This window comes from Mus caroli, chromosome X (assembly GCF_900094665.2).
Source record: "Mus caroli chromosome X, CAROLI_EIJ_v1.1, whole genome shotgun sequence".
Classification (NCBI taxonomy): domain Eukaryota; kingdom Metazoa; phylum Chordata; class Mammalia; order Rodentia; family Muridae; genus Mus; species Mus caroli.
This window is the reverse complement of record NC_034589.1, coordinates 133,185,293-133,196,196: the sequence shown is the minus strand read 5'-3', so window position 1 is coordinate 133,196,196 and position 10,904 is coordinate 133,185,293. Positions and strand designations below refer to the sequence as shown.

Here is a 10,904-nt window from a genome sequence, read left to right as displayed (position 1 = left end):
GCCGAGGACCCATGTTCAGTTCCCATGTCGATGGGTATGCTCATAACTATCTGTGTCTCCAGCTCCATGGCATCTGGTTCACTACTCTGACATTCAGAGGCACCTGCCCTTACATGCCCAAAGCAAAACATAACAGAAAAAAATATACAAGTAATTTCAAAGTACATATTTATCTTATATATAAATAACACTGAGTTACCTTACAAGTAATTACAGGTTTTCTAGAGTGGCATTCTGTTTATCCCTAGTGATTACCCCAATAATGCAAATACATTTAAATATGGCTTGTATATCAAGCGAATTTTGTGGTAACAACCATTTTCATCTAATGTATACATCAGATTTTTTTTCCTGTGTTTGTCTTATAATCTTTTCTTGTATTTATTTATTGCACTTGGGTGCATATACCATTCTTGACTGACCCATTTTTCTTTTAGGTGTCACCCTTAATGTTCATACAAACCCATTTTATTCCATTTACAATGAAAGATCATCTTGTATCCACAAATTCAGATTTGAGACTGTAAGTCTGTACCACCATGCCAAGAGTTTTGATTTTTTTGTGTGTGTGTGACAAGCACTTCACCAACAAAGCCACCCACAGATTCCTGTTAGCACTCCTGCCCCCCTTTATCCTACTACTCACAAACTGTAAATGTATGTAAATAAGTAAAACTATAATTTTGTGTGTGTTAGTATCCTTCCATTTTTCTTTTATTAACTAATATATACTAACTTTATAAATTAGTGCATTTAACAATGATATCTTCATACCTGTGATAAGGTAGCTTGGTCACATTCACCTTCCACTACCCACATTTACAACTCTACCCCAAGGCTGGCTACCTTCAGGATTCCTAATCCCTAATTTTACTGTTTCTTTGTTCATGATATTTTTAAAATTATATTTCACATGAAAAGAAAAGATCTGACTTAATTAAATAATTTTGTAATGCAGTCTGAAGATATCTATTATCTCCTTCCTCCTTTCAAACAAGACAAAGGGTTTAATATGTTCAATAACAATGAATATCATATTTCTTGTGGCTATTTTCTAGACTTGAGATTTATTAAAAGCGTATGTCATTATTTGGTATGTTTCAATTCATAAATACTTGGCATAATTTATTGCCCCTATAATACTCATTACTATTTCTCATAATCTTTATTCATCCTAGTTTGCTTTTTTATTAAAATAAAAGCCAATATACTCCTTTGTTAAGATTTTTATTTATGGGTGATAAATTACCAACTCACAAAAACATTTTTATTTTTTCCCTTACTCCTAAATGGAACTTATAGAATATCTAGATTAATAAATAAATCCCCACTATTCATCTTATTCCATGTATATAGTTTAATTAAAACTTTTATTTTATTTTTATTTCTAACAGTGTGTATTTTTCTGTCATTTCTCCATTGTTGGCATTTTTAAATTATACCTGTATATACTTAGAATTTTAATGCATTTATTTTATTGTATTTTGTAGCAGGGTCTCAAGACAGAATGGTCCTGAACTCCCTATATAGCCAAAAATAAACTTGCTTCCACTGGCCAAGTGCTGGGATCATAGACCTTAGGGACTAGGCCAGTTTATGTAATGCTAGAGATAAACCCAGAATTTTGTGCATTGTAGGCAAGCAGGCTCCCAACTAAACTCTATATTCTGTCTAGTGCACACTCATTTTAAAACCATTATAATTTTACTGTGTTATTTTCATCTGATCTGCCACTGAATCATTTCCTAATTATTGATTTCATTAAAGACCCTTTTAAAGACTAAGTACCTTCATTTTTTTATGTATCAATTGAAGTAAGATCAATCAATGACCTTGCCATTCTCTATGCTTCACAAGTCTTTAGTTTTCGATATTCATAAACACCCCTTGACCTAAAGTACAATCCAAAACTTAATGGTTTAGAGCTTGTATCCTGATGTATATTGAGCCTGCTCCAATGATGATATCTGTTTCCCAGTAGTATCTTCACACTGCAGAAGATAAGGAAGTAAGAGAAAAAAAACTGTATGCCATCAGATATCAGAAGTTTGAAAGAGAAGAAACCTGTATATGCTATGTAAAGGTTCTTTGGAGGAGATCTTCCATCCATGAAAACTTTTCAGTAATTAAAATCACCTCATAAAGGCCTCACCTATTAATTAATATCACATGGACAAGTAGGGCCTGCCTGCATCTGCACCAGGTCTTCTCTACATATGTTATGCCTATTAGCTAGGCATTTTGTGGGACTCCTAACAGTGGGAGCAGGTATGTCTCTGACTCTTTGGCCTGCTCTTGGAACTTTTTCCCTTCTATTGTGTTTCCTTGTCAAGTCTTGATATGAGGAACATTGCCTTGTCTTATTGTATCTTGTTTTGTCGTGCTTGGCTATTGTCTCTTGGAGTTCTGCTTTTTTCTTTCTTTCTTTGAAGAGAAAACAAAGCTGGAGTGGATCTGGGGCAGAAGGTAGCTAGAAGTTGACAGAGGGGAAACTGTGCTCAGAATGTACTGTATGAGAGAAGAATCTATTTTGAATTTAAAAAGATTCCAAACATGACCTTAGGGATATAGCTACACAGTATCAGTCATGAAAAGGAGTAAACTGTACAGTTGTCAAGATATATCTACCATCTCACATTAATAGACCTTGAAATTTTGCATTTTGAAGCTGGAAGTAAAAGATGAAGAAAAGCTAGCTGTAAAGTGCTAGATGAATTAAGGCATGCCCAACAAGACACACACTTAGAGAGCTTCTATGTAGAGGCCAAGAAACATTTTGGTTAAAATAATATAGAGATATCTCTGTCTGACCATTAGATTAACATCAGGAAGAATTAGGTAGAAATTTCAATAAAAAATAAGACTGGGCAGTGGCTCATGGAGCACTGTGAGCCATGAGTGGAACTGTCTGCACTGCTTGGTCCTATCCTCCTTGACATTCTCTCTGAACCAGCTTACCTTGCCCCTTGGCACTACAGCCACTACCACCACCTTTGAGAGTTTAGATCTCAATAGCATAAACATCTCCCAGGTATTGTCTCCAAGTTTTGGGTCCATTGTTTGTTTAGGCTTTGATGGACCAACAGAACAGTCTGTGAAGAAGAGCAAAATGGCCTCAAACATTTTTGGGAACACTTGAAGAAAATTCATCATCTTGAGCTCAGTCAGAAGATGCCAAGGGCAGTGGTGGCAGGAAAGATTTGGAGTCACCTGGAACACTGAGAAGTAACCCTCTGAAGGAAGCTCAGGAGACTTCTTAGACCTCAAGAGTGTAGGTGATATATATATCACAATATGGACACAGACTTCTAAGCCAACCTGTGGAAGATGGAAAAGAAGCCTGTACCAGCTGCTCCTATGCTCACCTGGTGGCCTCTGCCCCTTGCACCACCCAGAAGAAATCTAGCCTGGTCTTTGGTTAACTTCTGCTGTTAGAGTTATGTCTTTCTGGATATTTTTTCCATGCTTGAGAATGTCACAACATCAGCCCGACTATATCTTTAAGATTTATTTCATTATGAAAGAAGCACTTAAAAAAAAAAAAAAGAATTAGACTACAAATTGATCCAAACAAGTCACAAAATAAATAGCAGATACAATAAAATAAATGAAAGTATAAAATGTCCTGCTGAGACCTTATTTCCAGAATTGCTACACAATATTATTTTAAATGTACAGTTTTCAAATAAGTTTGCAATGCATGAAGAGAAATCAAAAACAATACTTCATATATGTGAAAAGAAGTGGTCCAGGGACGGGACCACCAATCAAAGAGTTCACATGGAGGGACCCATAGCTCCGTCTACATATGTGGCAGAGGATGGCCTTGTTGGACATCAGTGGGAGGAGTGGGCTTTGGGCCTGAGAGGGTCTGACAATGCCCCAGTGTAGGGAAATGTCAGGGTGGGACGACAGAAGTGGGGTGAGAACACCCTCATAGAGGTGGGGGGATGGAATAGGAGGTTTTCAAAGGGAAGACCTAAAAAGGGGAAAACATTTGAAATGTAAATAAAAAATATCTGATAGAAAAACCTGCAAGAAAAAAAAAAGAAAAGAAAAGAAGTGGTCAAGAAAAACTGTCTACAAGGAAGATCAGTGTTGGATTAATTAGACAACGCCAAAAGAACTAAAGAAACATAGGAAAGTGAATGGTTCCTTAACAATAGAATTAGATGTTATAAAAGGAGTCAGATAACAATTGTGGTATCAAAACCCATGATTATTAAAATTATAAATTCATTAGAAGGGCTCATCATCTGGTCTGAGAAAGCAAAAAAAAAATAAATTATAAAACTGAAGGCAAATAAATTAATTCCCAAAGGAGGAATAACAGGAAGAGAAGGAATAAAGAAAAGTAGATACCAAGAGACTGGTGGGCAATATCTACTACACAAATTTATAATAATAGTAATTCCATGAGAACACAAAAAAGATAGGACAAGCAGACTATTTGAAGGAGATATAACTAATTTCTTAATTTGATGGAAAGCCTTAATCCTGTTCTAGAATTTTAAATAATTCTAAACAGGATAACTCAAAAAGACAAATCTTTTTGAAGTAAAGCTAAAAGGAAACATGTAAAGATACCCAGTTGTACTTATATACTTTTGACTTAAATATGTATGCATTGTAAGGTGTTTATATTATTGTATATTAAAACAGACAAACACAAAAAGTTAATTTTTTGTTTTTGTTTATTTGTTGTTTGCTTTGAATTTGAGAACAGTTTTTGTAAAGCTGCCATTCTGCTGTCTCAGCCTGTCAAATGCTGGATTCCAGGCATGATTATGATGCTTAGCTGAGTTTTACTTTTGTGAAAATGAATACTGTGTAATAATTCGAATGGGAAATGTCCCTCAGAGTTTTGGGTATTTGAACACTTGGTCTCAAGTTGGTGGTGTTGTTTAGTAGATATAGACTTGCTAGGGACAGGGGAGTATGTGGCTAGGAGCAAACTTAAGAACTAAAAGCTTCACCCTACTTTCAACTGTCTTTCTCTGCTTCATGCATGTGGTTCAAGATATGAGCTCAGAGCTTATTGCTCCTGTTGTTATGCTTGCGATCTGCTTCTGGACTGCTTTGCCACACTGAAGGCCTCAGTAGCCATTAGTGCAAATAAACTCTCTCTTCTTTAAGTTGCCATGACCGTGGTGGTTTATTTCATCCACGGAAAGGTAACAAATTCCATGTGAATGGAAAATCCTGTGTGTTCCTCTTTTTATATGGATTTACAGAAAGACTGTTTGGAAAAACAGAAAGCCTGTTACAACCATAATCAAAATATTTTTGGGCAAATTATCTCAGAGAGAGAGAAAAATTGAGTACCAAACAAACCAAAATATAACACCATGACAGAAATATCTCAACAATCAACTTCATTTATTTGGCTTGATTAGGAAATGGTATGTTTCTTGATCACTGGGCAACTATAAGCTATCAAATCTGTCTACTTTACATAAACTGACATTTTTTAAACAATCAGAGTATAATAATTACATGGAAAACAGAAAATATACTGAGAATGAACATTCTTTTCTTCATTGATTGAACCTTGTTTGTGGCTTTATGAAAAATATGATTACTCGTTATCCAGAAGCAAAGTCGTAACTACTTTTAGAGACTTCAGATGAATGCACACTGTGTTTTGCCAACTGTTAAGTGTTGCTATAAAAATAGTCGTATTTCTGATGTTTCTGAGTTGCTTATTCTTTCTTAACAATCAACAAGGTAGAAAATGCCAAGGATCCTTATTTATTTGACCTTTTCCATGCATGGAAATTTGATATATGAGACTTTTGATATATAAGAAATTGTACAGCCTGAGTATAAATTATCCATTTTGAAAATAGATGAAATTGTTGTGCCTGTTTGTAAATTAAGTATTTTGGAACAATTTCAGGTTACTAGGGCAATGCTATGTAGGTTGTTGCTTAATCTCTTTAAGGACCACTGAAATATGAATGAGTTCATCCAACTTTCAACTTTAATAAAGATCAAAGCTAGGAAGACTTTGTTATGACAAAATAATCTATTTTAAATGGTTTTAAAGAAATTTGAGTTTTATAGTTTATTAAAGAAAAATAAAATGAAGCTGCTGTCTCATTTGCCTATGCCTAGAATAGAAATAGAGTAATTTAGAACTGTTAAAGTGACATCAGAAAGTTTGCAGGGGTCAGAAGATTTTTTTTCTCAAAAGGCACTGTGACTGTTTACCAACTTGTATCAATCTAGAGCACAATCAATAGCCTCATTCATTAAATATAGGAGAAGACACAATTTGTTAGCAAGAAATTCAGTTATTTATTCACTCACAATATGTAGGAGAAAGCTACAATGAGCAGGATCCTGTGAAAGAAAACAGAGTTTCCATCCATGTGGAGGAGGTTAGGTTACACTAGCTAGTTATCCTTCCTTGTCTTTTTTTTTCCTTTTTTAAATTAATTAATTAATTTTTTACACTCCATATTTTATCTCCCCCATCCACCCTCCAACTATTCCACATCCAATACCTCCTCCCCACCCCCTGTATCCATATGGATGTCCCCATGCCCCACCCTACCTGACCTCTAAACTCCCTGGGGACTCCAATCTCTTGAAGGTTAAGTTCATCATCTCTGAATGAACACAGACCTAGAAGTCCTCTACTGTATGTGTGTTGGGGGCCTCATATCAGCTGGTGTATGCTGTCTGTTTGGTGATCCAGTGTTTGAGAGATCTCGGGGGTCCAGATTAATTGAGACTGCTGGTCTTCCTACAGGGTCACCCTTCTCCTCAGCTTCTTTCAGCCTTCCCTAATTCAACCACAGGGGTCAGCTGCTTCTGTCCATTGGTTGGGTGCACATATCTGCATCTGACTCTTACAGCTGCTTGTTAGGTCTTCTGGAGTTCAGTCATGCTAGGTGACAATACATGTTGGAGAGGAGGTGGAGAAATAGGAACACTCCTCCATTGCTGTTGAGATTGCAAACTGGTACAACCACTCTGGAAATCAATATGGTGGTTCCTCATAAAAGGGGAAATAGATCTACCTAAAGATTCAGCTATACCACCACTCTTGTTAATATACCCAAGAGATGCCCCATCATTTCACTGGGGCAGTGTACCACTATATTCATAGTGGCCTTATTTGTGATAGCCAGAAGCTGGAAACAACCCACAAGTCCCATGACAGAAGAATGGATACAGAAAATGTGGTTCATTTACACAACAGAATACTACTCAGCTATTAAGAATAAGGACATCCTGACATTTGCAGGCAAATGGATGGAACTAGAAAATATCATCCTGAGTGAGATAACTCAGACCCAAAAGGACATGCATGGTATGTACTCACTAATAAGTGGATATTAGCCAAAAACAAAAAAACAAACAAAACAAACACAAAACAAACAAACAAACAAAGCATAAGAATACCCAAGATACAGTCCATGGAACTCAAAAAGCTCAACAAGCTAAAGTGCCCAAGTAAGGATGCCACAGTCCCACTTGGGAGAAAGAAGAAAGCAATCACAGTGCAGAGGGAGGGAGGGACCTGGGAGGGAAAGTGGACAGGATGGGGGGAGTTGGAGAAAGAGGGACACCTGATCTGGTATTGGGTGAGGGAAAAGAACTGAATCCCTGAGGGCCAACAGAATCCCTGAGGGCAACCACAGGAAATAGGAGGTTGGGGCAACCCTCCCCCCAGAATTCCCCCAGAGACCTGGGATGTGAGAGACTCCCAGGACTCAAAGGGGGGGACCTTAGATGAAATGCTGGACAGTCATGAGAGGGAACTTATAGAGCCCACTTTCGGCGGGATGGCAGAACATCAAGTAAGGGGGGGGGGTTGCCATCCCACAGTCACAACTCTTACCCATAATTGTCCTTGTCTGAATGAATTACAGGGATGGAAATGGAGAGGAGCCTGAGAAAAAGAAGGCCCAGTGACAAGCCCAAAGTGGAATGCAGCTCAAAGGGAGGTTCCAAGGCCTGACACTATTACTGAGTCTATGGAGTCTTTCTTAAGTTCTTAATCATACAAACTTCCTTCAATAACTACTTAAACTCAAGTACTATGGAGATAGATCAATCAGGAAAATGCTCCGCCTTCAAGAATAAGGACCCAAGTTTAAGCCCAGAAATCTGTGTTTTAAAACAAACAAACAGCAATGATGATTTACATTTCTACATGGGGAGATTAAGACAGATGTATCCCTGGGGCCCTCTGGTTATATAACCTATAATTTGTGAGATCCAGGTTCAGTGAGAGATCCTGTCTCAAAAACCATGGTAAGTGGCTTTTGAAGAACAACTATGTTTGACTTCTGGCCTCCAGAAGCAAGAATACATACATGCATGCACATCAACATACACATGTATGCATAAACACAACCCACAAAATGTGTTTCTTTAGTTCTAATGGGCACAGTGGCATAAACTCTTGCACTTGGGAGGCAGAGACAGGATAATCACAAGTCTGTACTGAAAACTAAGGTTCTAGGGCAAAAATAAAAATGTATTTCTAAATACCTTCCACAGATCATTTCAAACCTGTGTTGACTAACAATCACTGAAAGTTTGAGCTGAAGAATGACAGGACCTTTTAAGACATTTCAAGTTGCTGAACATTAGAGTATCCAACAAAACTTAGAAACCTGACACTTTAACCACGACCAACAAGATCCAAATGCAGTAGTACTTTATGCTGCAAAGCTTTGAGGAGTCAGATGGCATGTTCAGATTTTCTTTGTTCTTCATATGTACAGTCTGATGACAGAATTCTTTCTTTTTTGTGCAAAGAAGAAAATGTCTTGTACAAAATACTTTTATTTTGTTATTTCTTACATGTCTTTGGGAGACTTGAGAGGAATGGATGATATGCCTTCCAAATGGCTCTTATTTCATAGATTTTCCCAAAACTCAACTGTGCTGACCTACAGAAGATGATCTCTCCTCTACTGCTTTCCTGTAACATGCCATTTATAAATGCACATGACTGTCAACATACATATTTTCTAACCAGAGGACCACATCTTGGGTCAGCATCGTTGCAAAATAGCTTGATCAGTCTTTTCACTGAATGGTGTAAAGCAACACACACTCTTGCCCTGCTGAGGGGGACAGAACGGGGGACTAGAGAATTCATTCCGTTAATTTATTTTGCTTCCAGAAGAACATATAGGGTATATCGAATACATTAAATCTTTGCTTTTTTTCTCATGGCTGAATAATGAAAAGAGTGAAATGACATTTGGCAAAGACAAGAAATCATCAGATGTCCAGCTAATACCAGCACTAGAAAAGTGGCAATATCATCACCAGTATTTCTCTTTATAATGTAACTGATAAAGGCAACTTTGGTGAAGATCCAAGGTAACAACAGTTAGTCCTCCCCAGGTTGTGAGGCGGGACTGAGAGAGCAGTAGAAAGGCAAAGAAAACAAGCACCTGCAAATAATTATCATTTGGGTGACTACAATCCTCTAAGTGCTTTATAATTGCTTTTGGCTCAGCCCTGTTCTTTCCAATGAGTATTTGCTAACTTTAAAAAACAAGATGGAAAAGAGAAGCTTCTAGATAAAGTAGCTACAATCTGTAGTCTACAAGATCACTCATTATCAATAGTCACAGTAGACTTGCACGTCTTAACCTGATTGAGAAGGGTATTTGTTCTTTTGGAATAATTAAATTTAGATACATTGATATACCCCCAGTTGTTCTAATTTCTTTCAAGACAAGGTCTCATTATGTAGAGCAGGGGGTATGCAAACACAGGGTGACTCACCTGCCTTAGCCTCCCCCTATACCATTGCATCTGGTGAAACTTCATCTGTTTTTGTTTTTTGTTTTTGTTTTTGTTTTTGTTTTTGTTTTTTTCAGTAATGGAGATTGACATCAGGGGCCTTCTCCATACTAAGCAAATGCTCTATCACTGAGCTACATTGCAAACCCTCAGCTCTATTTCAGAGTTCCCTTCCCCATGGGAGGATGAGCAGTCAGCAACTCCTGTCTAATCTTGCTCTGCAATTACCTTGTGTAAATCCAACAGTCAGCACTGAGAAGACTGGAAATAAAATAGAGCTTTTCAGTGTCCAGAAAAATGGGTAACAGAAGAAATTGAATAAACCTAATTAATGCTGTTAGATAATACCATATGACACCTCAGCTCTCCATGTGTTTCTACTAAAGCAAAAAGTATGGTTAAGACAATGTCACTTAACTTGAATTCCATGTTCCCCACAGCAATTATAGATAGACCTTTATGGTCACTAAATCTATGCAAATGTTATGCAACAATTCACATCCATTTATTCATCAGTATTTTTATGAATAGAGGTTTTGTATCTATCATCATGTTTTCAATGGATCTTCTACTCTACAAAAGTTAAATTCATACTCAGCTACTACTCAACACTGTAAGTTCTCCCTCTTGAATTAACACTGATTGAGGAGAGGGTAGAAGAATAGAAATGAAACTGAGAGTTCGCTGTATCTGGGCAGGTAAGTTAGGCATAGGAGAGACATCACAGTTAGGAACAATTGTCTGGATAGCTAAGAACTACTCCACTATTCATGTCTTTCCTGTGTCTTTTATTCTCTTTAAGATTTCTGTTTTCTCTATTTCCTGTACTCCTGGGAAGTTCAAATTCCAATTTGAAAAAAAGCTACCCGAGAAACATCCATTATAAGAAACAAAGTCGACTGTCCACAAGTGGAATTCCTCCCATCCTGTGATCTTTATGGTCTTTTCCATATGCCAGCTGAAATTCTTTTTTTATTAGGTATTTATATCATTTACATTTCCAATGCTATCCCAAAGTCCCCCATATGCTCCCCCACCCACTCCCCCACCCTCCCACTCCCACTTCTGGCCCTGGTGTTCCCCTGTACTGAGGCATATAAAGTTTGCACGACCAATGGGCCTCT

General features: G+C 37.3%; 1 protein-coding gene across 1 annotated transcript in view; it reads right to left on the bottom strand.

Moving 5' to 3' along the window:
* Rtl4 (retrotransposon Gag like 4) overlaps window positions 1-10,904 on the bottom strand; it is a 400,789-nt gene that overhangs the window by 318,488 nt on the left and 71,397 nt on the right. The window lies entirely within an intron of this gene.